Raw genomic sequence first — 27,142 nt, 5'->3', positions numbered from 1 at the left:
CCGGGACGGCTCGGGGGCTGCCGCCGCCGCGGGGGGCACCGGATTCTGTTAGGGGCTGGAGCCGTGGGGGTAGGCGGTTGAGCGGGGTTTTGGAGTGGGAACGGGGGGTTGGGTGCTTGAGGGAAATGAGTAAGCAAGAAAAATCTAAGTAAGTAAATGCCCCGGCCTCCGGTTCTAGGAACCTCGGGCCGGGAGTGTCCGCCCCGGGGGGTGGGTATGGTGTTTACATGTATCTTTTTCTAGGGGGCCGATGGATGGGCGATTGAAAACCGGAGGGGGGGGGCTTCTCGCCAATGGCCGAGTTGAGCTCTGTTTTCTGTCTTCTTCCCTTGTGCTGGAGGGGGAGGGGGGCGGGTCAGAGGGTAGGGTGTCTGTAGGATTCCCAGGCCACCCGCCACCCCCTCCCTTTGTCCCTGTAATTTATAAAGCGCCTTTGAGAGATGATTTAGGTCAGTATGCGGCTTCTCTTTTTGTTGATACTCGAAAGAAGTGTGGCCCGGAGGTCTCTCCCCTTTCTCCTTTTTCTCCTTCATTCCCTTCCTCCATGGCTCCTGTCTTCACCCTCGTGGTGAGGCTTGGCCCCCACGAGGCTGGCAACCAACGAGAGTCAGATAAATGGTTGATAAATACCAGTCGTTGACCTCACCTTGTGTCAGTTCCAAATGGGTTTGTTTTTTGGAGAATCAAGATTTTGCAGGGGTCCTTAAGAAAGTCAGCACATAGGCAGCACTTGGGGAAATGAGACGGGTCTTGGAATAACGAAAATTTCTTATTCCCATACTCTTTCCAGTTTCTCCCATGGCTGGGTCTTAACTGCTTTCCAGCCCCAGAGATACTTGCTGAGGATGTGTGATAGTCTCAAAGAAGCTCCTGGTTTTTAGTGACAAGGGTCTGCCAGCAGGGGGGAGATAGAGTTCAGTACCTACTTAGACACACTGTATCCAGTATGCTGGATCTCAGTCACAAGAATATTCCATGCTTTTGGCGTTAAATACTGTTACTTGACCTGACCTAAACATCTTTGGATATATTTTAAGCATATTGGCCCCTTACACAGTCGTGTTACTATATCATAAACTTAACCGGAAACAACCAGCTATTGACATAATTCTTGCATTGGATTCAGACTTATGGGAGAGTACTTTTGACAATGGGAAGTTATGAGACCACCACCAGATTGCTGGTGTTTTGTTTTGTTTTGTTTTGTTTTGTTTTGTTTTGTTTTGACTCTTAGCCTGCTCTTGGAGCCTCCAAAACTTGTCTAGCCAAACTTCCCTGGACTTCATTGTATTTAAAGTGTAAAAATTATCCGCACTGGCTTCCAAGTTCTTTCAAAACTTTATCTTTTTTGCCATGAGATTATTATTCCAAAGTCATGAGCATTGAACGTGAAGTGTGATTTTCTTCTTATCAAAATTGTATTAGACTGTGATTCCAGTCTTGAAATTTTGTTCATCTTCTTTCCCTAAACCGGGAATGACAGCATGGGGATGGCTGAGTGATTGGTTGAGCAAAGAGACCATTCAAACACTTTGTGTCCAAGAAGAGGTTGAGAATTCTGTTCGGGAGGCCAGAGTTGCAGACCCAGCTGGTTCTAGTTCTCAAGAACATCTAAGAACTTAACGGGAGCAGATCCTCACCTTTTGGGGAAGAAAATAGGAGTACTACCTTACTGGCCAAGTCGCCTCTTATCATTTACAGGTTTCGTGCTCTTAGGCAAATAACTTAATTTCTCAAAACAGTTTTCCTCTTTTGTAAAATAGGAACAACAGCAATATTGCCGTTAAGGTTTTTTTTGAAGGGTTAAATATGAGAATCCGTGTAAAACGCTTAGCACAGTGCCTGGCGAGTAGTGTAGATGCCCAATAAAACTACGATCCAGAAATGTTACTTCTTTTATAACTTAGAGCAACTGTATGGGACCTCGTGTACAGCCCTCCTTTGTTTACATGTATGAGTAAAATGGTTACGAGTTTTCTAAAGGGATATGTCATTCCTTACACCCAATTAGTCTGGGTTTTTAAATCCACAAAACATGGCTGTCCCAGCAATGGGTAAAACGGGGGCATGTCAGTAGGACAGGAATATATAGAGATGGTGTTGAACTGCCTGAGCATGATCTTGTGCCTTGGGTTGTGATAAATTTAGATCGACTCATCCCCACTTTTTTTTGCCTGGGCTCCGCTCCTCCCATGACGCCACGGACCTGCTAACTTTTGGGTGCAGTCTGTGTTTGGTGGCGTTTGTAGGACTGAGCTGTCCATCGTCGCCAGGTCAGAGGCACGCTCTAGGTAAATTCGTGTTCAGATGGTGAACTGTTGGAAATGGAAGAACTGTAGAGAACCACAGAGGAGCTATTTTCTGGAGCAGAAAGGACTTCATCATTTTCTCCCTCGTGGATGAAATGATTTCATCCAAGGCCTAGAAAATTTGGGATATATTAATGCAAGAGACAGTGGCCTTTCACATCTGATTTAATTTAATCCAGTCACAGCAGCCTGCTGATTACACTTTGGGAAAGAACCCACATGCTTGAAATTTCTGTGTAAGAATGGAGGAACCATAGACCATGTATATAGCCGGAACTGGTTTTTTTCCTGTGCAAGTATAAAAGAAAAATGCTGGGTTCCTGTGGTTCTATACTCAATAATCTTGCTTCTGCTGAGATACATGATTGATGCCAAGTTTAAACTAGGAGAGAATTTTTAGTCGCTACATACCCCAAAATGGAAGTTTTAATATAATGCGGTGCCCAGACGCGGGCAGTGCAAATAGCTCCACTATAATCAGTACCAAGGGCACCACTCTAATCATCCTCTGAGACAAAGCACCCTCAACTGTGGCCCTGTGAGCTAAGGAACCCAAGCTTGCAAACAGGGAAGGACTTTTTGTCGTCGTTGTTGTTTTTCTATAAGTCGTCACCTTGGAAGAGTAGATTCGGAGATTAATGCTGCTCTGTGTAAAGCTGCCTTGAAAACAGAAAATAATACTCAAAGCTTAGACCTGAATAAAAAGCAGCACCTGCAGATTTAGAGGCTGTGAGGGGAAAGTTGCTTTTATTCTTGTTTTTCAGAGGTCTGATGCAGTAGTTTCCTTTTAACTCTTCTGTCTTTATTGCCTCCCTAGAGATCTACCACCCACCCCTTTAACCCCTTTCCACAGGACTGGGATCCATTTGGCAAAGCTTCAGATAGGAGTCTGCGTTCATTTTCTGGCTGGTTTTCTGATTTCATGGGATTTCCTTGTCTTCCACTTGGCCGGGCCAACCAGCTCCCGTTCCTTTTTGAACCACCTATTTTCCCACCAACGTTTTGAAACCAGGAGGAGTGAAAACCAACACTGGCTCGCGCTCATGATATCCAGTCCCGTGTCGGTGCCCGCGAAATCACCCCCAGAGTGTGCACAGCACAGAAGTAGATTTCGGTTCTTAATCAGATTCTCTGTTTCCATTCAGTTTTTAAAAAGGAACTTTTCCTGAATTCCTTGAGGTAGGAAGTATGCGGTTTAATGCGTATTTTCATGCTTGTTCTCAGCTTAAAAATTGTGTTGTAGGGACCATAGTTACAACTGCTAAGAAGCCTTTTTTTCTACTAATCATTTTTCATGGGACCAAGAAGGGACAATAACTGGGAAAGCAGTAAATATAGGAAACCACTAACGGTATCTCCTTCCTCCTACTCTGATCCTCTCGTTGGCTTCAAAGAGTGACTTGGAAAATGTATCTTAACACCAAGAAAAGTTATACAACCGAAGGGCTTGGAAAAGCAACAGCAGAGATGGGGACGGGAAGCTCGTGTGTGCGTGGGGGGGGGGGGGGGGGGGAATACAGAGGGATAGTGCACAAAGGTTTGCTCCAATAAGAAGGAAATTGGTTTATTTTCTGTTGTCACTTTCGCTTCAAACACTTCCCTCCCTCCCCCCTCCCCCCACAAAGCAGTGTGTTTTTAGAACTAGAAGAATGTACAGGTTACAAGATTGCATTCTCAGTCTTCCCCAAGCCCTAACGGGGGGCAGTCTTGGGGCCATGGCGGCCATAGTCATCTACAAGACCGCTTTGAACAAGAAGAGATAACGCCCATTGGTTGCCAGATTTTATCATGAGGCCCGTGCGCTGTGCTTTGCTGGGGAACCTGAGCAAAGCAAGAAGCTACTACTTAGATTTGTAAACTAAGGCAGGGGTTTATGTCAGCTGGAGGATGATGGGAGAATTGACAGCTGATGGAACAAGGAGAGGATAAAAAGAAGAAAAGTTGACCCTTGAACAGCTTACACGCACATGCACACACACACACAGAGTAAAAAAATCTGAGTAGAGCTCTTGACTCCCCAAAAACTTAACTACCAGTGGCCTACTGTTGACCAGAAATAACACAGTTAACACATCTTTTGCATACATATTGTTCACAGTGTTACAATAAAGTAAGCCAGAGCACAGAAAATGTTATTAAGAAAATCACAAGGGGGGCGCCTGGGTGGCGCAGTCGGTTGAGCGTCCGACTTCAGCCAGGTCACGATCTCGCGCTCCGTGAGTTCGAGCCCCGCGTCAGGCTCTGGGCTGATGGCTCGGAGCCTGGAGCCTGTTTCCGATTCTGTGTCTCCCTCTCTCTGCCCCTCCCCCGTTCATGCTCTGTCTCTCTCTGTCCCAAAAATAAACGTTGAAAAAAAAAATTAAAAAAAAAAAAAAGAAAATCACAAGGAAGAGAAAATACACTTAAGAGTACTGTAAAAAAAAAAAAAAGAAAAGAAAAACCAAAAAAAAATCCCTCATACAAGTGGACCCATGTAGTTCAAACCTGCGTTCAAGGGTCAACTATACTTCAGTCTGTTTTCTGTTGCTGTGGCCCAGCTGTCTGGGGCTATCTGTAGGGTCTAGGCAATATTCTTATAACTTGACAGTCTCTAAGAATAATGCTTTAGGTTAGCATAGGCAACAACTGACAACTCCTGAGGTCTTGGTGTGAGTCATAACGCTGAGAGCTGTCTGACCCAATCTGCTTCGTTTTGCAGGTGAAGAAATTAAGCCCCAGCGGAGTTCAGTTACTTTCCCAAGGTCACAAGCTAGCTAATGGCAAAGCCAGGACTGAAACTGGAGACTTTGAATTCTTAGAGGAAGCCTCATTCACCAAGAGAAAGTTAACCGCGTCTCATGTGCTCTAGATGGGGAAATTGGGATGTGTAGAAAACTCCCTTTTAGGAGTGGTGACATTTTTTTTTTTTAATGGGCACGCATAGAAGTGTCTTTTGAACAGTGGGTCTTGGAGTAACAACCTGTTCTCAAAGATTCAGGATAAGCAAAGCTATTTTAGATGTTAAATGAAAGGGGATTTTTTTTTTTTAAATGGAAGGGGTGACTGGCTTATATAAAACATAATATTTTTAACGTTTTGTTATTTACAAGTTTGTTCTCTGTGTACGTGACATTTTCTGGCACTTAAAAGGTGAAAGATGGACTTTACAGAGAATAGAACCTAAAAGGATTTCTGAAACTTTGTTCAGGACAGGGGCACACCGTGGAGCTCTGGTACTGGAAGTTCTATCCTGGGCCATCCGCACCCTCAGTGGCTTGGAGTGGCTTTCACAGGTCCCCAGGTACTTGGCCGGTGACGCTGGATTAGATGCTCTTCCTGCAGCAAGACTTCTGGTTTAACAAAGTGACTGGCCTGTTAATTCTTGGCAGAGGAAGCCACCGTCCCCTAAAACCCAAAACTAATTTCATGAAAATGTCTTCTTTTACGCGTGGAACCGAGAAAGCTTAAAAATAGAATCCCTTCGAGCCCTGAAGCCTAAAAGTGAAACATAATCTGAGGTGGCTGTGGTTCCTCCACTCGTTAGGGGCTCGGATCTCTGGCCTGTCTGTAATCCCCAAAACAGAGAGGGGCCGTGGATAGAGATGGTCTCCCAGCCAGCGAGCAGGAGGCAGCACGATGCTGGCAGTTGTCATCAGTGAGACTCCTTTTCCCGGAAGAATGTTTTGGTAAATGGAGCCCGTCTTTCAGGGAGCAAGAAGCTGAATGCCCTTGGTCCTCCGGGCCAGCTCCTCCTGCCTGGCTCCCCTGGAGATCCTTTTGGCTCCTCCGGCACGCTCCTGCCCGAACTTGCTGAGAAGGGCTTCTCCACGCTCTGTTTTCATGACCCCAAATGCTGTGGCTCCCGACACCGGAGTGAACTCCTAGCCTTTTGGGCTCACCCCTCCTTTGCCCTCTGCCATTTCTACTCCAAGGCTCTAGAGACAGAAAACCAGAGCTGTAGCCCCATGGCCCCAAACACCATCCCTTTTGAGCCCTTCTGGGTCTGGCAGGCCTTGGGAGAGAGGGGGGGCCCATGCGTACAAGACCTCACCCTCACCTAAAAGATGAAAAGTGAAGGGTCGGACGATGGAGTCTGGAGCCAGAGTTGCCTGAGTTCTAATTGTGGTTCCACCTGCCGGCTGTGTGGCCTGGGGCTTACCACCTGCTCTGTGTCTTAATGTCCTCACCTGTAAAATGGGAAGATCGTAGCACCTACCTCCTGGGGTTGGAAGATGGAGCACCAGCCTGTGTTCGTTTAAACCCAATTCCACCTCCCCAGATGGCGGCGATGGGCAGGAGGGGTGAGGCACGGGGCTGCTTTCTCCTGACGTAGCTGTTCGGATCTGTGGCTCTTTATAAGCTGTGCACTGACTTGGGAGAAGGAACAGAAAAATAAGCTCCTTATTACAATAGAACTAGCAGTAGTAACAGCATCGTGGCTAAAATCTTTATTTCTGTGATTAAATGTGTTAATAAAGTTGTACTGTTAACATGATTTCACTTTTGCACAGTAAACCACGGCTTAAGATTGAACGGCAGAAATTGGGGTGCCTGGGCGGCGCGAGGCCCCAATGTAGGGGGTAGGAGGGGAGGGCTGTGTTGCTCTCCAGAGTCAGGGAACCGGCCTCTGGGCCTCCGTTTCCCCTTCTCAGCTTCCTCTCGACCCTCGATTTTTGTGTTAGGTCTCTTCTTCGCCCTCATCCCTCACCTCTCCCTCTGCCTGGCTTCTAGAAGGATGCCAGAATTGCAGCCTTCGCTGGCTGCTCCCGTGACGTACTAAATTAATTACCACCTCGTTCGAGGTACGGTGAAACCTCGCCTTTCCCGTTCTGCCTTCCCTTCCTCCCAGCTCGGGTCTGACCTGGCACGTGAGAGGCTGCAGGTGTCCCTCTGGTGCATTCACTTGCTCGTGGGCTCTTTCTCCTCCCACTCCGCCTGGCCTCTCTTGCCGCCCTCCTCACCGGCCCATCAAGTGCACCTCCCTGTAGCCCCATCGTCGGTGCCCTTGACTCCCTCCTCCAAACCTGCGAGCTCCCAGAAGTCGGTCTCGGTCGGTCAGTGGTGTTTTCATCATGTACGTCCCCGCAGTGCCTTCGATCCCGGAGACTCAGATACTTGAGAGGCGCGCGTTCGTTAGACACCCGCAGTGTGCCGGCCCCCGGGTCCGGTTGGCGATGCAAACGAAGTGTGAGGTGTGACCCGCCCACTCGCGAGTTTACAGCCTGTGTGGGGAGACAGGCTTTAAACACAAGGTGATTCGCAAGCAAGACTAAACAGGAGTCAGGAGCGAAAACAAGACTCTTCTAGTCCTTGGTTGTGCGGTGCAGAAGAGGACGAGCCCGCCAGCCGTGAGAGCGGGGAGGCCTGGCTCCCGTGGTCAGCAGGCTCGGGGCACATGAGGGTGCACACCTGAATCATCTGCACATTTCCCCAGAAAACCCCAAACTCGGGCTCTGCCCAGATTAATTAGAACCTGTGGGGGTGGGATCCCCACATGGGTATGTGTCCAGATCATTCTCCTGTGCATTCTCAGGTGGAGCCCCGGTGCTAGGTGCAGACAGAAGATTGAGGAGATTGTTCAGGGCTAGGGAAGCGTCCCAAGGCAGAGGTAGGGAGTAGAAGACAGGTCACAGACAGAGAGACCGTTTGGACTGAAGGAGAATAGAACCTAACGTTGGATATGTTGGTAGAATTGGTCGAGAATAGAGATTGGCCTTGGTACGAGGGTCAGGCAGGGAGTTCCCTGCGGGGTTAGTGGGGTGGGGATTGTGATGTGCGGGCTTTGCTTGAACAAAGAAGAAACGCCCTATCAAGAGGGGGCCGTGGGACCCAGCCCTAGGCGAGGTCTGCCAGAGGGTAAGGCAGGCCCTGCCTGCTGCCCGTCCTTCAACCTTAAAATGCCAGAAATCTACCAGTTTTAAAATGTTGGCTCGATTAAAAAGGAAAATGTGCAAGCCAAACAAAATAGGTCTCTAGGACAGATTTGGCTTAAGGGCTACCACTCAGCAGTCTCTGGTCTATGGGATAATAATAGCTAATGTTTATCGAGTGCCCGCGTGTATGGAGGGCACCAAATGGAGTGCTTCACGCACATGAGCCCACTATCCGCATAACAACCTATGAAGTGGGCATTATCATCATGCTTGTTGACGTGGGAAGGACTCGACAGCCAGGGTTAGGGGGCTGGCTCAGGGCCCCCCTGATGAGTGGGGCCACCTCAACCTGGTACAAAGTCTCCGCTCATTCCTGGATGTTCTCCTCCGTGGTCTCTGACGCTGTATTCGTTCTACAGTAGAGACTCAAGACGCCCGGCAGAAAGAACGAACCCAGTGTTTCCCCGAGCTTCCCTGATAATAAGAATGGCCCGTGGCACTCATTCCACGCGCTACCTCTACCCTCTTCAGTGAGAGAAATACCGAGATCTGATCTCCCGGGACGTTGGGCAAACCCCGCCGTAGGTCGGGAAGCACGGTTCTCCGAGCTGGAGCCGGGCGCAGAATCCGCGCGCTGGCGTGAGGCTGGCCTCCACTCGTGCCTCGGTCGGAGGGACTAGCCCGGAGGCCCCGGGGAAGTGGGGCAGGTGCGCCGCCCCCTTCCGGCGTCCCTATGCCCCTGAAGATGGGTCGGTCACCCACGGCGCAAAGCGGGCGAAGCGTGAGGGGGCCCCGGAGGCCGGAGGACCTCGGTCGGGAGCGCCAGCGCCGAGTGGGGGCTAATGCCGCACCGAGGCCTGCAGGGAGCAGGTTACCGAGAGGACAGAAAGCCAAGGAATCTCCCCGGGAAGGGACACGGGTCACACCCTCTAGGCTCTGGGCGCCGTAGGTTGAACGAGCCGGGAAGCGGGACAGCAGCGGTGAGTGTGGAAAGGCAGCACGGAAGTGAGGGACGGGCTGAGAAAAGAAGGAAGACTTCAGACTGTCCGCGGGTTTCAGTCCTGGGGCTGCCGGGACGGCCGCGGCGGAGCGCGGCCTCGGGGAGACGGTTATTTGGTAGGAGTTGGTTGTGAGTGGCGCCGGAGGCCGTCCAGCCTTCCGAGAGGCGAGGGCCGCGCACTGGAAACGTGGCTTTGGCAGAGAGGTCGTAGTGCAAGGCTTGATGAACGATGGCGAACCAAGAACTGGTCTCCCTAACTTCAAAAAAAAAAAAAAATTAATGTGGTGCCACAAAAACCTTTGTGTTGTTTTCACTTCTCGCAGTGCAATGTGAAAACGAGACAGATCCATCAGGTTGATTTGGGGGATCGATACTGCCAGGGCTCGCAGAGACGAGCCATCAGATGTTATTTATTACATGCTTTACCAGGTCCGGGCCTGGCTTCTGGCTGCTTCGAGAAAGCCAACGGTTTGCAACCTGTCAGAGCCCAGAGCCAGCTAGAGGGTGAGAGTACTGTGCATAAAGAAAGGTCACATAATTCCGTCTTGAACTAAGATGGCTCTTTGGACCGTGATTTCCTAGGCTGTCTGATTTTGCTGGTTACAAAAACCAAAGCAACAACAACAACAAAACTTGAATTTTCTCAGGCTCTCGCACATTAGCCTTTAAAAATCAGTCTTTGAGTACTCCTCTGGAGGAAAGACTCCCTCTCTTATTCTGTTCCTCCCTGGCTCATACTCTGTCTCTCTCTCAAAAATAAATAGAGATTTAAAAAAAAAAAAAAAAAAAGACGATCAAGGTTGCCTCTGGACATTGCCACATGTCTCCTGGGGGCAGAATTGACCCCCACCCCCGTTGTGGACTAGTGTACCAGACCTTGAAGAAAGAGCAGAAACGGGGAATCACGGAGATGCGTCTTCTACATAAAGCGTACATTAACATTTTGAAATAATAGTAGAGACTTTCAAAGCACATGGTTTCTCGTAGCTGGACTTTAATTTTGGCATGCCTAACCCCCGGTGGAACCCCGGAGCTGTGCTCACCCTCTTGGTCGATGATACAGAGAAAACGTGCTGTGCACAGCCTGGTGAAGCTCTGTCTGGTTTATGGTCGGGCATGCTGTGAATCGGCCACTCGAAGCTTCCCTGTCACTTGGAGAAGAAAGGATCAAAGTCTGCAGTTCAGGGAAGGCCTAGGAAGTGTTGGCATTTATCATTTACTTACCTGGGTGATTAAGACAGACCCGCTCAGGACCTGCGTCTCGGCATGGTTGTTGATCCCAGCGGGACCACGTCGGACTTTGATGATTTGGGCACACCACTGCCCTCCCGACCCCCGTTTCCCTCACCGGAATTGGGGTTCCTACCTCAGTCCCTGGGAAGGTTGAATGCCATAATGTGTGTGAAGTGCTAAACGCGCCAAACCCTGAAGTGTTTGCTGTCGTTGCCTATCTGACTGTCGCGAGTGGTACCTTCATTGTTAAGTAGAGCTTGCCTTCCAGCGCACATCAGCTCTTAGCAAATAAGGTGAAGTGGGTTAAGAGGTACAAGTTTCCAGTTATAAGACAAGTCAGTCACCGGGAATGTAGTCAATAATATTGTAGTCACTTCATATGGTGACAGATGGTCACCTCACTTACTGTGGTGAGCATTTCGTAAGGTGTATGATTGTTGAATCACTATGTTGTACACCTGAAACTAACATCATACGTGTCAACGACACTTCCGTTAAAAAGAAAAATAACAACACATGCGCAGGAGAAAATAATCGTAAGTGTATATATCAAAAAACAAACTAAAAAGGTGAAAATTTTTAGAAAAATAATGGCAATCGTCTGTGGAGATTGAAGAAACATCTGTTAGTGTATTATTAAGAAACTAGCAGAAATGAATCAAATTCAACTGAGAAGCATTACTTGGTACGAAATACTCGGTAAGAGAAGAAATGCGTAATAAACATTATTCATCATATGTAGTAATTGTGCATTCCAAACATTTTGAAATACACCAGTCAGCCGGGAAATTTATATATTGTTGAAGACTAGATTGAATTTATAAATTAAGGGAAAAAAATTTTTTTGCACCGTGTTTATTATCGCTTGCAAGTGACGATATTAACTGTGGTACACACAGAAGCAGATAACAGAAATAAATCAGTTCTACCTCCTTTTGAAGTGCCACAATTTGTTCCTTTCTACTAACCTAAAGAAAATGGATGCAGAATTAATACTGTAGTTCAGACTTCCATTCACACCCGCGTACTAAAACATGGAAAATCTGAGTTTTGAATGTTCAGAATTAGATGCTTCTGAAGGAATATGTGGGTCATTTACCTTGGATTCTAAAGAAGTGTTGACAGGGCGCCTGGGTGACTCAGATGGCTAAGCATCCAACCAGCTCAGGTCGTGATCTCACGGTCTGTGAGTTCGAGCCCCGCGTCGGGCACTGTACTGACATCTCAGAGCCTGGAGCCTGCTTCAGATTCTGTGTCTCCCTCTCTCTCTGGCCCTCTCTTGCTCACGCTGTCTCTCAAAACTAAACGTTTAAAAAAAGTCATTTTTAAAATAAAGCAGTGTTAGGCTGCAGGACCAGAAAGACCTGAATATGCCATGAGGAGGGCAGCTGGGCAGCCCTGGTGTGGACTCCCAACACTTAGCTGCACCCGGGGGTGTGTGGAGACCTTCCACCTGCTCACAAGAACCACCTGTGCTCCTCTCTCCCTAAGTCTGCAATCAGTGATGCCAGGATGGTAGCTTGTAATTGACCTTGGTGGAAGAATTTACACCAAGGAAAATGGCACATGCAACAAATTAAGGCTTTTTTTTTTTGGCCCTCCCAAAGATCTGGTTGTGAAATACTTAAAAATGTATTATGTTGTGACCATGAAAAAGAAAAAAAAAAACTGTTAGCAGCCTGGTGCGAATGCAACCACTCTCTCTTGCCCACTCCCACCCACGTGGGCCAGTTTCCACCACGGAGCCTACGGATTCAGTTGATGTACCTAGTAGATACGTACAGCACACCAGGTACGTGCCAGCCCCCGTTCCAGACGCCGGGCACCCAGCAACAGACAAAATTCCCTGCCTTTGTGTGGCTCAGGTCGCAATTGATAAAGATTTTGCCACATAAAAAAAAATGCAGCCTTGTCTTATCTTCGATGGGTTCTGGTCTGGTCTCTTAGAATAGTAGTTCTTCAGTATGTGGTCCCAGACCAGCAGCAGCACTCGGGAGCATGTTAGAAATGCAGAATTTCCAGTCACACCCAAGACCCAAAGAGTCAGAAACTCTGGGGGGGGGGGGTGTGTGGGGAGGGGAGGGGAGCAGCAGTAGTAGGTTAAACAGCCCCTACCCCCAGGTCATTCTGGTGCACCAAGTTTGAGAGGCACTGTTTGAGAAAAGATCCCTCTCAGCGTAAAAGGGCTGGGGGAAAGCTAAGGCCTTAGCTGTGCTGCAGTGTTGCTTCTAGAAGTGCAATTCTAGAAACAGAGCTTATAAGCGATAGTCTTGGGTGTATCAAGACAGTTCACAGCTGGCAGAACCCCTTGATCCCTTCCTGGGCCTGGCGTCCCTCCCTGAAACCAGAGGACTCCGGGAGGATCCTGCACGCCAAAGCCCAGAACTCGGTAACAGAAATTCTTAGCCTTCTTTGGGCTTTTCATCATCCAGCAAACAGGGAAACTGCTTCCCTCCCTTTTCTCCAGAGACTGTTGACATGTTTGCCTGACAAATATTTTCCTCCTTTTAATTCCTTCTCTCTTATGGTCCTCTTATCTAGCACCATTAAAAATCTTTATAACCAAATTGCCAGCCAGATGTACAAGACTTATCTGGAAGTGAAATGGTCAGTCTCCTCACATGTCTGGTAATTTGGGTATTTAAAGATATTGTGAGTAGCAGATGAAATGAGAGACCACGGGAAAGCGTCCAGCCTGGAGCTGGGCACAGAGTGGCCAGCCACTCGGTCACTGCCCATGCGGTTCCTGTCCCCTAGCCCCAATAAAGGCCTTAAACAGATACCACGCTTCTTTGTGTGAAAAGCTCGTGACTACCCACAGTTTGAATGAGTATGAAGAACCATCGTATAAATTATAATCAAAATCACGGAATCAGAAATTCTGATTAGTTATGACTTTTATTTACAAGTGTAATTACACTTAGAAACTAGGGGGGAAGAAAGGTGTTAACCTGATTCTTTTTTCCCGTGAAGAGGAATGAAAAAAAAAAAAAAAAAGACCCTAATCAGAATGGCAGAAATTTTTCACTTCTGCACCAGCCCAAACCCTGGTCTGCTCCTAAGCAACCTAATTAACTACTACCATGTTAAAAGGAGTGTTTGGGACGGAACGATAGTTTCTTGTGATGGAAGGGCTGTGTCCTGAAATGCATGTGGAAGATTATGTGGCTTTATTATGGCCCAGGTTCGTTTTGGTGGTTCTTCTAAAAGCGTCTCTCTAGCTATCTGGTGGGCAACTCCACCCCCTTTCCGTCCACCTTCAGCCAAAACAACTTCTGGTGACAGTGACAGTTAAGTTGGCCATTTGCGGTTGATGATATTACAGAGGTCGAGAAAATGAGGCAGGCGGTACTCATTTCTTGCTTCCTGCTTTGCTGAAGAGTGTGAGGGTCAGCCTTTCTAAGCCCATGACTTCCGTCTGACGTTTGCTGCTCTGTGTCACAAGTGTGGCCAAGGTGTGGCCCTTAAAACGTCCGCCACCTCTGAAGGTCTAGCATGACTCAGCTACTGCCACCCTTCCCCAAACTAGCTCTGGGTGTGGTCCTCCCGTCTTGCCTTACGGAGTAAAAGAAGTTAGAAAAGAGCCATGCCGTCTGTGTACCGTAGTTGAATTTTATAAATATTTTTTTTAAATGGATCTAGACACACATTGTCCCATTTGACCATAACAAGTGGCCACGTGAAGAGCTCTTTTGGGTCTGGCTTCACCTTTTGCTGTTAATACAGGACTAATGGTGTTGAAACGGTCAGCCCGTTGGCTGCCCTTTTTAGGTAAGGTAGGTCTCCTTCTATTTGTGCACCCAAGAGAAGAGATCTCCCCTAGGAATACATGTTGGCCCCAACTTGGTGTGATTAGGAACCCGGATCTGTTGCTCTGGGGGACTTCTTTGTGTTGTGTAAGGGTTCTGAAGACTGCCAAACCCGCATGCGAACTTCTTAACACACCCCAAGAAGTGTAACTCACGGTTACGGATACTGCTGTTGCCTTCCATTCCCAATCAGATCGGCAGGTTATGAGTGGAGCCAGGTTCAAGTTGAACGATTCTGTTAGTGTCCAGCTGTAATAGCTCCTCTCTGGAGCATACCTGCAGAGGTGGGGCTTCTGCTGGCTGTTGAAGGGGCACCGTGGACACTGTCATCTACTCAGGTGCCCACTGAGGACTGTTAAGAAACAGTGACTTCGTTGCCTTTTTTTTTTATTCAAAAAAAATTTTCTTTTTGATGTTTGTTTATTTTTGAGAAAGAGTGTGAGCAGGGGAGAGGCCGAATGTTTGTTTATTTTTGAGAAAGAGTGTGAGCAGGGGAGAGGCCGAGAGAGGGAGACACAGAATCTGAAGCAAACGCCAGGCTCCGAGCTGTCAGCACAGAGCCTGACTCGGGGCTTGAACCCATGAACTGTGAGATCATGAGCTGAGCCAAAAGCAAGAATCAGATGCTTCACCACCTGAGCCACCCAGGCGCCCCTACCGTTTTTGTTGTTGTTAAGAAAATACTTGTTTTTAGTACATGCTTGCTTATTTAAAGAAATCAAAGACCGTCAGTGGAGTAAAGTTTAAAATACCCGGTCCTCCCACCTAGTCCTGCTTCCCTTCCTAGACATAACCACAATAACAGCTTGGCCTTTCCCTTTTTTGTTAATTTGCAAATACATGTTTTATATGAAGGTGCAAATTGTGGCTTGCAGTTTGTGCTTAGCAAGGCATTGGACGCATTTCCACCCTGGTCTTCATTCTGTCGTGGCTGCACTCTGCCCATTATATGGATTTGTCAGAATATAGTTGGCTCTCCTATAGTTAGCTCTCCCCATGCCATTGTGGTTTCGGTTATTTCTAATTTTAACTGTCCTTATACATGTTTTTGTACACCTGCGTCTTTCCATAGGTGACATTTCTATATATTGAATGCCTGTCACAGGGCACAGGGAGGAAAATGCAGGTAGATGAGGCCAGATCGCCCTCCAGACAGGCCGAGCCAGTCCTGTCCCCATGTCCCCACTGCCAGGGCAGAGCGGATGCCTGGTTTCCTGTACTCTTTCCAGTATTGGATAACATACGTCCTTTTATGGCTTTGCTAGTGATGCTAAATGATGATCTCTGATTTTTAGTTTGTGTTTTTCTTGATCCTTGTTCCTACCATCACTGCTGCTACCGTTCCTGCTACTGACTAATATCTATTCAGTGTATTTATGTGCCAGGATTGTTTCAAGCACTTCGCATGGAATTTACTGATTTTAAACTTCAACATCCGTCTGAATTTGGTCCGATCACTGTCCTCATTACACACATAAATGTAAGCATCTCTGACCCGATTTGTATCTCTGTGAATTGCCTCTTTGACTCCTCTACCGTTTTTGTTTACAAGGCTATTTATAACTTCCCTATTGAATTATTGGTACTTTTAATGAGTTTCAGATATTGGACTTTCTCTGGTGTGTGCATGCATGTGTGTGCATAGTAAATACTTTTTCCCCCTCTGTCATTTTTCTATTAATTTTATCTATGAAATATGTCTCTCTACCAAAGTTTTGCTCTTTTTTTTTTAAGTTTATTTTGAGAGAGACTGAGACACTGTGAGTGGGGGAGGGGCAAAAAGAGAGAGAGGATCCCAAGCAGGCTCCACCCAGTCAGCAAAGAGCCCCACTTGGGGCTCTGTCTCAGGACCAGGAGATCATGACCTGAGCCACAACCAAGATGCAGACACTTAACCGACTGAGCCACCCAGGCGCCCCCATTTTTTAATATATAAAACTACAATCTTAATAGTTTATGAAGTTGGTGGCTTGTTTTGGGAGGGTCTTTCCTAATCCCTAAATTATAACAATACTCTGTATTTTGGGGAGCCTAAGCATCTGACTTCAGCTCAGGTCATGATCTCACGGCTCGAGAGTTCAAGCCCCACGTTGGGCTCTGTGCTGACAGCTTGGGGCCGGGAGCCTGCTTCGGATCCTGTGTCTCCCTCTCTCTCTCTGCCCCTTCCCTGCTCATGCTCTGTTTCTCTTTCTTTCTCAACAATAAATAAACATTAAAAAAAATAACAATACTCTGTATTTTCTTCTCCTGATTTAATAATTTTATTATTTTGATCTTTTTTAGTCTCCTTGGAAAGGGGTGTGTGTGTGTGTGTGTGTGTGTGTGTGTGTGTGTGTGTGTTACAGATCTAACTTTATATTTTTCCTAGATGCATAGCCAGTTATACTAGGGCACTTTGTTGAATGGCTCAGCCATTGTCAAGACTCTCATGATTTTGAAATGCCACCCTTGGGGCACCTGGCTGGCTCAGTCGGTACAGCATGAGACTCTTGATCTAGTCGTGAGCTCAAGCCCTACACTGGTAGTAGAGATTACTTATTTAAAAAAAAAGAGAAAAAAAGAAATGCCACTTTAGTCATATGAAAGAGTGTGTGTGTGTGTGTGTGTGTGTGTGTGTGTGTACATGCAGGTGGATCTGTGTTGGTTTCATTTTGGACCTTCTACTCTGTTCCACTGATACCTATGTTTCCTCCTAAGAAAATAGCACACTGCTTTAAATACAGTAGCTTTATAGTATGTTTTGCTGTATGTAGGGAAGATCCTGCCCCCTCTCCTCTCATACTTGTGGTGTGTTTTTTTTTTCTTCCATTAAAATTAATTTTCAACATTGTACTTTCTTGCAGTTTTGCAGCCTGGGGCTCTGTCTCCCCATCCACTGTGAATTTAGGGCAATAAACATACCGTCCGCCTATTGGATGGTTTTGTACACCAGAAGTGGCAGTGAGCGTCTCACATATATTGTGTCATTGGACACAGCAGCCCTCTGTCTGTAGATGAGAAAAGTGAGGTTCAGTGCTCACGCAGTTTGTCCCAGGCTACACTTCCAGACGGTCAGTGAGAGACGCAGGAGTCCAGACCAAGTGATTCCCAGCCTCCTTTTTAACCACGATGGTAGCCAGGCAGGGTGTCCCCCCCCACCCCCAAGGTGTTTCCAGGGCCTTTGTCTGGGATGGGTTATCAGGTGTCTCCATGTCCGACGGGTGGTCAGTGGCATTTATAGAGTGGGTACTGTGTGAAACGGAAGGACTGACAAGAGCTCTCCTGAGGACTCACATCTTGGGGCAGCAAGGGTTGAACATTTCAGCCTTGCTAAGGGTATCTGTTCCCATTTAGGACGTGGGTCAAGGTGGGACCACAGAGTAGAATACAAAGGAGAGGGGAAAGAAATGGTTCAGCAGATGCTTCTTAGGCCAGAAGTTTAGCCGTCCCTCAGCTCTGGGAGCAGCAGCAGGACCGGTGTGGAGTGCAGCCCTGGACCTTCTGGGACGTTCTGGCGGGAAAGGCCATAGTTACAACACTGGGAGCTTCTAGCTGTGTAGAACACGTGCGAACACAGCACACGTGTTAGCTCTCTGGCGGAGGAACAAAGGTCTTGGTGGGTCTGGAAGCCCGTAGTTGGAGAGGAGCATTTAAAACTGTGTCTGAATCCGTCTACCTGCCAGGCTAAGCCTTCTCTTTGTAGGGAAGTTGCCCCTTGATTCGATTTCTCTCGGATGCCTCCTGTTCTTGAGGGCGAACATCAGGAAGGTAATTTTCTTTGGAGAACTTCGAAACGGCCTCCCAAACACCCGTCCAGCTGAGCGCCCACCGGGAGCCTCAGAAAAGTAATCCTATTTATTAGTAGGAGTCTATTGATTCCGTGTGTAAAATGGACCCAGAGGCCTGTGACAATGAGTCCATTTGAAATTATAATTTAAGACATCTAACAGACTAGCTGCACTGAAATACTACTCCGGAATATAAATGATGAGATGCTTAGTGAATTTCTCATGTACACGTAATTAAATTGGCAATTGGTAGGTCAAGTTTGTTTTCATATCCCAAATCACTTCATTTACCTTTCCTTCAGCAATCACGGGTGGTAAGGGTGGGAAAATCGCCACTAAATCTTACGGGCCTTCCTAAAAATGTGTCATTGTGCCTCATCGTTCATTTATTTGTTTAATCAGCCTGCATTGCCCGACCTCATGTTAAAAAACAGAAGGCACCTCATCAGAGAAGTCTCCTCTTGCACTGCATAAACTACAGTCTTAATTTTGTGAAAGCTGGCAAGGTTTCCTTCCAGATTGAGAGGTAAATGTATAATCACTTTATTATTTATATAGCACAGGCCGCACGGCCTTGTTTCTTATATCTGCAGTTATGGCTGGTGCTCCTTCCCAGACCTCCCTGTGCCAGTGTCTCTCTCTGATCACCACCCAGTGTCACCCTGGGACTGTGGCCACAGGTGGGCCTGCCCGGGCAACGCTGGTGGTGACCGCCATGCTGGGAACTGTGGTGTCCTGTCCGTGGCTTCACCTCGGCTGACCTGGTTTCTCTGTCCCTCCCAGGGCCAAAGCTTCAACTCTGCCCACTCAGGTAACAGTTTCTGTCCACATTTCCTTTAAAACGTATTTTCACTTCTTCCTTCCCACCCACCCCCCTCAATACAACGTGACCCCGGCATCCTGGGTTTTTCCATTCTTGACAAATGATATGTCCACTGTAACTGTACCTCCGCTGTGCTGATATCTGTTGAAATTAGACCCAGAATCTAAATGTGGCTTCATGAAACGGTGGGTGGGACATTTTTCTCTTGGAATAGTCTGTGGTCTTCTGGCCCCCAGACCACCCGACTGTGCCTTCTCTGCTGTGATGTTGGGGGAGAATGGGGTAACAGGTGTCTGGAAGTGATTCAGAATTAAAAGTTCTGTATAAGGTGCGGCATTGGCTGTTTCTGCATCAGTGATAAATTAGAGAGATGTTCACCCTCCCCAGGCCATAGTGACCCAAACTGCAAACTAATTACATTTCTTACAGAAAAGGAATCCATAACCTCCCTAGGTTTGCTCCGACAGCTACTTCTTACCCTGATGAGACTTTGTTACCCAAAGATTAAACGTTTCATTTCGGCTTCATGGACTGAGTTACCGAAACACTTTGTATTTGCTCCTTTTTCTCTTAGAAGTTTCCAAAGCATAATTTGGTCCAGAAAGTACGGCAAAACAGGCAGGTGACAAACGTGACTCTGTGCTGGAGGTGAGGGCCAGAGTGCGCGGTGAATACTTGACCCGGAACAGGGGTGCTGTGCAGGAGGGAGGGTTTAGCCAGGGCCTGGGCCGCGGCAGGTTTGCTGTGTGGTCAGACTCAGGGCGCCTGACATCTGGCAGAGGTCACAGCCTGGCTAGACAAGGTCAGTTCTTTGACCTCTAGGCTCCAGATCCCTATCTGTCAAAATGCAAGTGATCTTCATAGCCTCCTTGTACTCAGACCTTCGGTGATTTTGTCCACTAAGCCACAGGCACCCAGCACTGTGGCCCCTACATCTTTGGGGGCCTCGGGGAGGCTTCGCTGCTCCAGGTGGCGACGCATCTGCCACCGTGCATTTGGAGCACCCCTGGAGGTGACTCAGAGCTTGTGCAAGGAGGGAGCCCCAGAGTGCCAGTCACCTCCCTCCCACCACTCGCCACACCCCTCCCCTGCCAGACTTGATGTCTCTGACTTCTCCATTTTTCAAAGTCCTAAGGGTTAATTATGATGTTTACTATTTACACTGACATTCTTGATAGTGCTGTTTCAAAGTGAGTGGCACCAGTTCATTTTCAAGTGTGAGTAGATCTCAGACTCAGGGCGTGGTTCTCCTGGCCTTTGAGTTGGGCCCCCGCTCCAACGCAGTGAGCCTTAGGTGAATGTTACACTCGCCCAGAAGTCGCTGAATATCATGGCTCACCGGTGGCCAGGACTTTGGTCCTTTCCCTCCCCCAGCCCAGTAAACCGCCTTCAGGTTCTTGCAACAGTTCTGAGAAATACTAAGAAATGTCATTTCCAGGTGAGGAAACAGAATGAAGGTCAGAGGCATTTAGTGACTTTCTTTTTCCCTGCAAGCTGAGAGAGGTGGTTAAGGGGGTGGACTTTGGAGTTACTTAGGTTGAAAATCTCATGAGCTTTGGGAACGTGGGCAAGTTATTTCACTTTTCAGGACCTCTCCGTTCTCTCATCCCCAACATGGGGCAATGAACGACCTACCTCCCGGGCTTGAGATGGAGGGACTGAATGGGAATGCATGTGTGGATCACAGAAAGTGATCAGAAGGGTTAGCTCTTACTCTGTATGGGGAGCAAGTTAGCTCTTACTCTGTATGGGAGAGACAGGTTAAAGACCGGTCTCGGGTCTAAATCTCCTTCGTATTAGCCTACAACAACTATCTGTATACAGAGATGATAGATAGACCTATTTATTTTTAATTATACTCTACGTATATTCAGGACCATTTTGATCAGCATGGCTTCAGTGCAGATTTTGTTGGGAGTTCTCTCTCTCTCTCTTTTCCTGTCTTGCCCTCCCTCTCTCTTTCATTATTCTAAGCCCAGCACTGGTATTTTAAAAAATTGCTGGAACTCAGGACTGTACAATTGCCAAGGAAAAGAAAAAGCCGAGACACTAAAGGTTCTCTTTGGCCAGGGGATCTCAATGGGGGACAATTCTCCCATTTTTGGTTGTTATAACTGAAGAGAGGGAAGGAGGGAAATGCTCCTGGCCTCTAGCAGGTAGAGGCCAGGGAACGCAATTAAGCAAACAGGAAAGCGCCCCCTTCCCCGCCCCCCCCCCCAACCAAGAGTTCCTGGGCCCAAAATGTCCATCGTGCTGAAGTTTAGAAGCCATGCTCTCAGGTGATGCTGTCCTCCCATTATTGCAAAGTCCTAAAAATTCCAGGACCATTTTCTCAAACCGTAAGTGGAGGAGGAAACTGGAGAGGAAATTGTTTAGTTCTTCCATAAAGCTTGAGGTATAGGAAGCTTCCAGATCCAGTCAGAAATCTTCTCAACAGCTTTTTGTGCGTGTGTCCCCCCTCCCCATCCCCAGTGCCGTTGATACATTTAATTTTTGTGAGCACTAAGTAAACAGTGGCAGGCTATACAAAAAAAAAAAATGTTCTTACTTTTTTAAATTGCTCTTTTTCATACAAATAATACATGAGTTTTTGTTCTTAAGCCCCTGATTTCTAGGGGAACTTGAATCATTTGTTTTTGAACTCTTATGTCTTCCATATTGAGCTACCCTAGTTGTTCACATGAGCCATCACTTCTAAAAGAATCCTGTCTGTTAGAATAGCGGCTTGTTCTGACTAGTCATGCTTTGAATGGTCTGCCGTAGTTTATCAGAGTTAAAACAGGAAGTTCATATTTTAAATAGAAATTCTACTTTTAAATTCTAATTTTGCTGATTTTCCATTCTGGAATATTAAGAGGGGCAGGACTGCCACATAAAACATAGGATGCCGAGTTCAATTTCAAATTCAGATAAACGACAGAGGTTTTTAGTGTAAGTATGTCCCATGCATCATTTGAGATATACTTATGATGAAAATTATTTGTTGTTTGTCTGAAACTACAATTCAGCTGAGTGTTCTGCATTTTTATTTGCTAAATCTGGCAACCCTAAAGATAGGGCTCAGAGGACTGGAAAATACCAGGAAATACCACTCATGTCTGGCATCTGCCTGCATAACTTTATCTTGGATGTTGGACTTTACAAAAGTGTTCAATAATAAATCTCAGGCGACTGTTTGCCAAAAGGAAAGAGAGAAATTTCTGAGGGTAATTTAGAAACTTCGTTCTGCAGTCACATTCCTTGGTCTCTGAAGGTGGCTCGAATACGAGTTAGAAATCTCTTACCTGATGTACAGAAGTGCCCTGTATTTGACCTAAAAACTCGATTCCGGAGGCGAAAACTGGACGGGAGAGAGAATCCTTTTTATGGTTTGGCTTCCAGGCCTTACCTGAAACTTAAGTGAGAGTGTAGAGTATCTAAACTCACTCTGTTTGCATCATTGGTAGGTTCATCTTAGAGCCCAGAGGTCAGTTACAATAATGGGAACAGGCTGATTGTAAAAGAATTAGATTAGCTTTGGAAAATAGCAAAACAAACAAAAAAAGCCCAACCCAAGTTATCATTAAAAATACAGAATTTGGGGCACCTGGGTGGCTCAGTCGGTTAAGCATCCAACTCTTGGTATCGACTCAGGTCATGATCTTGGGGTTTGTGGGATCGAGCCCCGCATCAGACTTTGCACTGACACTGGAGCCTCCTTGGGGTTCTCTCTCTCCCTTTCTCTCTGCTCCTTCCTGTCTCTCTCTCTCTCTCTCTCTTTCTCTCAAAATAAATGAGCTTTTTAAAACTTTTTGCAAGAGTCTGCTGACCGTGAGCATGCCCAAGTGAGTGTCCCTCACCATTCTCTGGTGACGTCCATGTTTACCTTCTGGGAGGAAAGTGGCTGTCACGGATGCCCATCTTCACATATGTGGCCTCAGAATGGCTCTATCACAGACTCTTGCTGCCTCCAGCTGCCTTATCCACGTTCTTGCCTTCTGGAGGAAGAACCAGCCCGTGTCAGCTGAGGTCAAGTAGCTGTACATCCCCTCTGGTCCCACATGACATCGCTGTGGCCTGCCTCTCTTCGCAGTCCCCTGTGATGGCGTTGGCCAGTGTCAGATTCTCCTCCCCACTCTGATATCTTGCTTCAGGTGAGTGTAGTATCACTTTTTGCTTCCTCCCAAGGAGCCTCTCTCATACCGCCGTGCACACACGCTAACCTACAAGTCGAGGGAGTTACCATCCCTGGAGGCGACCCTGTGCCCTTTGGGAATGGAAGGAAGCCAGTGGATAAATGTCCCTGCCTTCTAGAACAATTCCGGGGGGGGGGGGCGCATTCTGCAGCAGAATCGAGCCCCTGTGATCCATAGCCATGACCTGGTTCACACGCCCTTAAATCATGCACCTGCCTCCTGCTCTCTGCTCCCGAACTCCTGCTTCCCGGGATCGCTTCCAAATAACTACCTGCACCCAAGTCCGTGTCTGGGTCTCTCTGCTTTTGGGAAGTATCTAATTTGAGACACCTGTCCTATTAGTTTGCTGGGGCAGCCATAACAGAATGCCGCTGAATGGGTGGCTTAAACAGCACATTTATTTTTCATAGTTTTGGAGGCCAGGAAGTCCACGATCAAGGTTGGGTTTAACCAAGGCCAACAAGGGTTGGTTTCTTCCAAGGCCGCTGTCCTTGGCTTGCAGATGGCCGCCCTCTTGCTGCCTCTTCACACGGTCCCCTGTGCGTGTGCGCCCCTGGTGTCTCCCTGTGTGTCCAGATCTCCTCTTGCAAGGACACCAGTTTCTATGGACTAGAGCCCACACGAACAGCCTCATTTCAACACGGTCTCCTCTCCAAAGAGCCTGTCTCTAACGAGTCACATTGTGAGGTATTGGGCTTAAGGGCTTCCACATGCGCATTTTGAGGTGGGAACAAATTCAGCCCCTAACACCCGTGGAAGAAGAAGAACTCAATCTAGGATACAGGCTACCCCGTCATAGGTCTCCAGTTTGTAGCTGTTTTCACAAAACCTGTGTGTCTTGTCTCCCGGAGGGCTTTGGAGAGGTGGATCTGTGAACTTGGAGGGGGATAATGACGTTAGTCGGCTGTCTTTAAATTTACCTAGCAGCCTGTGTCTCCACTTCTGCCCCACACGTTTCTGGAGAAGGCAACGGCGAGGCAAGGGTGTCGCTAGCCTAAAGGAGCTTGCAGGCTGCATAGGAAGACAAGACTGTTAGACATCAGCAGAGGCCAAAAGTCTGTTTTAAGACCAGCTGTAGGATGCAGACGTGAACTTGGAAGTTCAAAGGGAGTTCAGTGTCCTGTCATTAAAATGGTCAGATTATTAGAGGTATGGTTGAATTCGGTGATTTATGGGACATCCACCCTGAAACCCTGTGATGGAGAGAACGCTCTGGCCTGGGGTACGAGAAAATGCGAGAGATGGAAGGAAGAAGGGAAGGGTCCGTAAGAAAGGAACACAGCCTCTTCCAGGGTCTGGAAAGAGGCCAGAGGGTTTGTGTGTGGGAGGGGGAGGGAGTAGTGAACCCGGTGTGGTACGGTCAGGTGTGATGAGGAATAGGGAACTTTTTGTATGTTTGAGCCGCGGGCCCATCGCACAGAAGTGCTTAAGGAGGATGGACTGGGCGGCATTGTGTAGGAGGGGACACGGGCACCCGGGAGGAGAGGAGCACTTCGGAGTAAAATGAGTCAGGAGGTAGGAAAGGCCTGTGCCGAGAAGGTTCTTCCTCCTGGAATGGCCCCGTGTCTCCCCCTGCGGCCCTGGCTCCTTCCTTGTCCTCACAGACCCCGCTGACACTTCCGAAGGGCCCTTGCCACCATCCAGTCCCCTTCATCCTGTTTTCCTAACACTTATCACCATCTGAAGTTAGCATCTTGTGTCCGCCCAGTGCCTAGAATGGTGCTGCCTGTGCAGAGCTCCATTGGTGCAGAGCTCACTAGGTGCTCTGTGAATATTTGCTAAGGGAATGAAGAGGTTGAAGTAGGCCGGCCATCGGTGGACCGGCTGAGATTTGGAGTTTGGAAGGTCACCCAGTAGATAAGTCAGACTTATCTATTGAACCGGCTCAAACATTTACTGAGTGCCTGTTTTGTGCTGTGTCTCGAGCTCATCAGATCTCAGGGGTCATGGATGAGTAGGACCTCATGGGGATCTTTGTCCAGTGCATGGTTCTTTTTTCAATCAATTTTTTTAAATGTTTATTTATTTTGGGGAGAGAGACGGCGCAAGAGGGGGGAGAGGCAAAGAGAGGGGGAGACACAGAATCCAAAGCAGGCTTCAGGCTCTGAGCTGTCAGCACAGAGCCCGGCGCGGGGCTCAAACTCACGAGATCATGACGTGAGCCGAAGTCGGACACTTAACTGACTGAGCTACCCAGGCGCGCCTGTCCAGTGTGTGGTTCTTAACCTGGGTCCTGATTGGATTCTAGATCATACTTATTTATTATTACTCCCATCTAACTGGAAGTTAGCATTTCCTTCCACTATGAATCCACATTCCCTGGAGCCTGCTTCGGATTCTGTGTCTTCCTCTCTGCCCTCCCCCGCTCACTCTCTGTCTCTCTCTGTCTCTCTCTGTCTCTCTCTCTCTCTCAAAATTAAATAAACATTAAAAACAATTTTTTTTTAATTACAGTGGTTTTTTATACCTGCCACTGAATCTTCTTATTTAATGCATTAAAAAAAGTACAAAGATGACTGTATTATAAATTTCTTTTTAATGTTTTGAATAGCCATGTTTCAGCATAAAGTGTTTCCTTTGTAATCCTATGTGTTTTGTTTTAGGTGCATAAAAACATGAGTCTGAGAAGGTACCTATCTGTAGTTTCACCAGAAGGCCTAGTCCGTGGCACAGACACAAAAAAAGGTTAAGAGCCCTGGTGGAATTGTGTAAAAATAGAGGTCCTCTCACCTTGGCTTATATTATATTAGTGAAGATTCCTATCAACAATGATCCCATCCCTTCTCTGGGCCTATTGATTGCTTTTGAATCTCTTTCTCCTTCTTTTCTCCACCCGCTCCCCCCCACCACCCCCCGTCTTTTGTAAATTTGGGGATGGACTTTCTGTGAAAGATTCTTTCTGGTTGCCAGAGGCACTCGCCTGGTCAGGACTGTAAGAGGCTGTTACAAGCCTTGAAGATCGAGCACAAGATCTCAGGACAGCTGGTCAAAACAAGCCCGTCCTGCCTTGTGGGAGGGACAGAGGTTTCCAAACGATCTTTTGGTTAGGATCTTAATTAAAAACAGCCTAAATTCACTGCAAGAATTTATGAAAGGAAAATACCCGGGAGCACGTCCCTGTTGTGGTATAAAGAAAGAAGCGCTCTTGGGACACCTGGGTGGCTCAGTCAGTTGAGCGTCCGGACTTCGGTCCGGGTCATGATCTCACAGTTTGTGAGTTCGAGCCCTGCATCAGGCTCTGTGCTGACAGCTTGGAGCCTGGAGCCTGCTTCGGATTCTGTGTCTCCCTTTCTCTGCCCCTCCCGTGTTCATGCTCTGTCTCTCTCTCTCTCTCTCTCTCTCTCTCAAAAATGAATAAACATTAAAAAAAAATTTTTTTAAAAGAAAGGAGCACTCTCGTGGGGGCGATCAGGAGGCTTGACTTCTGGTGAGCTTGGCACAAAGGAGCCAGGAAACCTCCAACTGGTTCCCTCTGTTTGTGATTCATCTAACTAGGGCATGGAATGGTCACTAGGATCTAAGAATCTCTGAACTTGAGGACACTGTGATTTGTGGCATAATTAGATGCAGTTTATACTGTGACGTCAAGGTGTCGGAAGAAAATTTACAAGTAATGCATCTGTCTCACTTCTCCTGTGCCGCTTACATCGTTAACCCACCGAAAGCATCTAAATGCCTCAGTGGATTTGTCAGCATCACCCCAAGCACATTGCTTGCTCTTTCTCTACAAAGTCTGTAGAGAAACACTGGTTTCTTCCAGAATGCCTTTATTAAGTTTAGCTCTTGTACCTTGGAGCTTCCCTTCTTTGTTTCATTTAAGACCAGAAGGGGGTCTGGGAGCTGAATATCCCTTTCCTGCCCACCTGTCCCATTTACTGCTGCAAGCTCTCCAACGCTTGATGTGAACACTGGTGATTACACCACGGGCAGCACTGAGCAGAGCCAGTGGCTTCTGCCCTTCCAGATCAGCAAAGGTACAGGCATAGAATCAGAGCCGGGCAGATGAAGAGGGGGAGTCTAGACAGTGACCAGTTCCAGGCACAGGCAGTGGAGGGGTGGGTACAAGAAATGGCGCCCAAGAATAAGGCACCCGAGCCACAACAGTTGGCCCCCTGCCGTGGATGCCCTGCACAGCATGGGTGTGCAGAGGGGTGTGGCCTTGGATGAGCGAGGT

General features: G+C 47.6%; 1 protein-coding gene and 1 long non-coding RNA gene across 4 annotated transcripts in view; both read left to right on the top strand.

The window, feature by feature from the left end:
• The window catches only part of E2F3 (E2F transcription factor 3), a 77,536-nt gene that overhangs the window by 1,934 nt on the left and 48,460 nt on the right, over positions 1–27,142 (top strand). The gene's annotated exons all lie outside the window — the stretch shown is intronic.
• On the top strand, positions 3–6,783 carry LOC123385280. The gene is made up of 2 exons (XR_006597503.1): positions 3–3,488; positions 5,008–6,783. It is a non-coding gene; the product is annotated as an uncharacterized LOC123385280 (long non-coding RNA).

This window comes from Felis catus, chromosome B2, assembly GCF_018350175.1.
Source record: "Felis catus isolate Fca126 chromosome B2, F.catus_Fca126_mat1.0, whole genome shotgun sequence".
Lineage (NCBI taxonomy): Eukaryota > Metazoa > Chordata > Mammalia > Carnivora > Felidae > Felis > Felis catus.
This window is presented reverse-complemented; position numbering and strand designations above follow the sequence as displayed.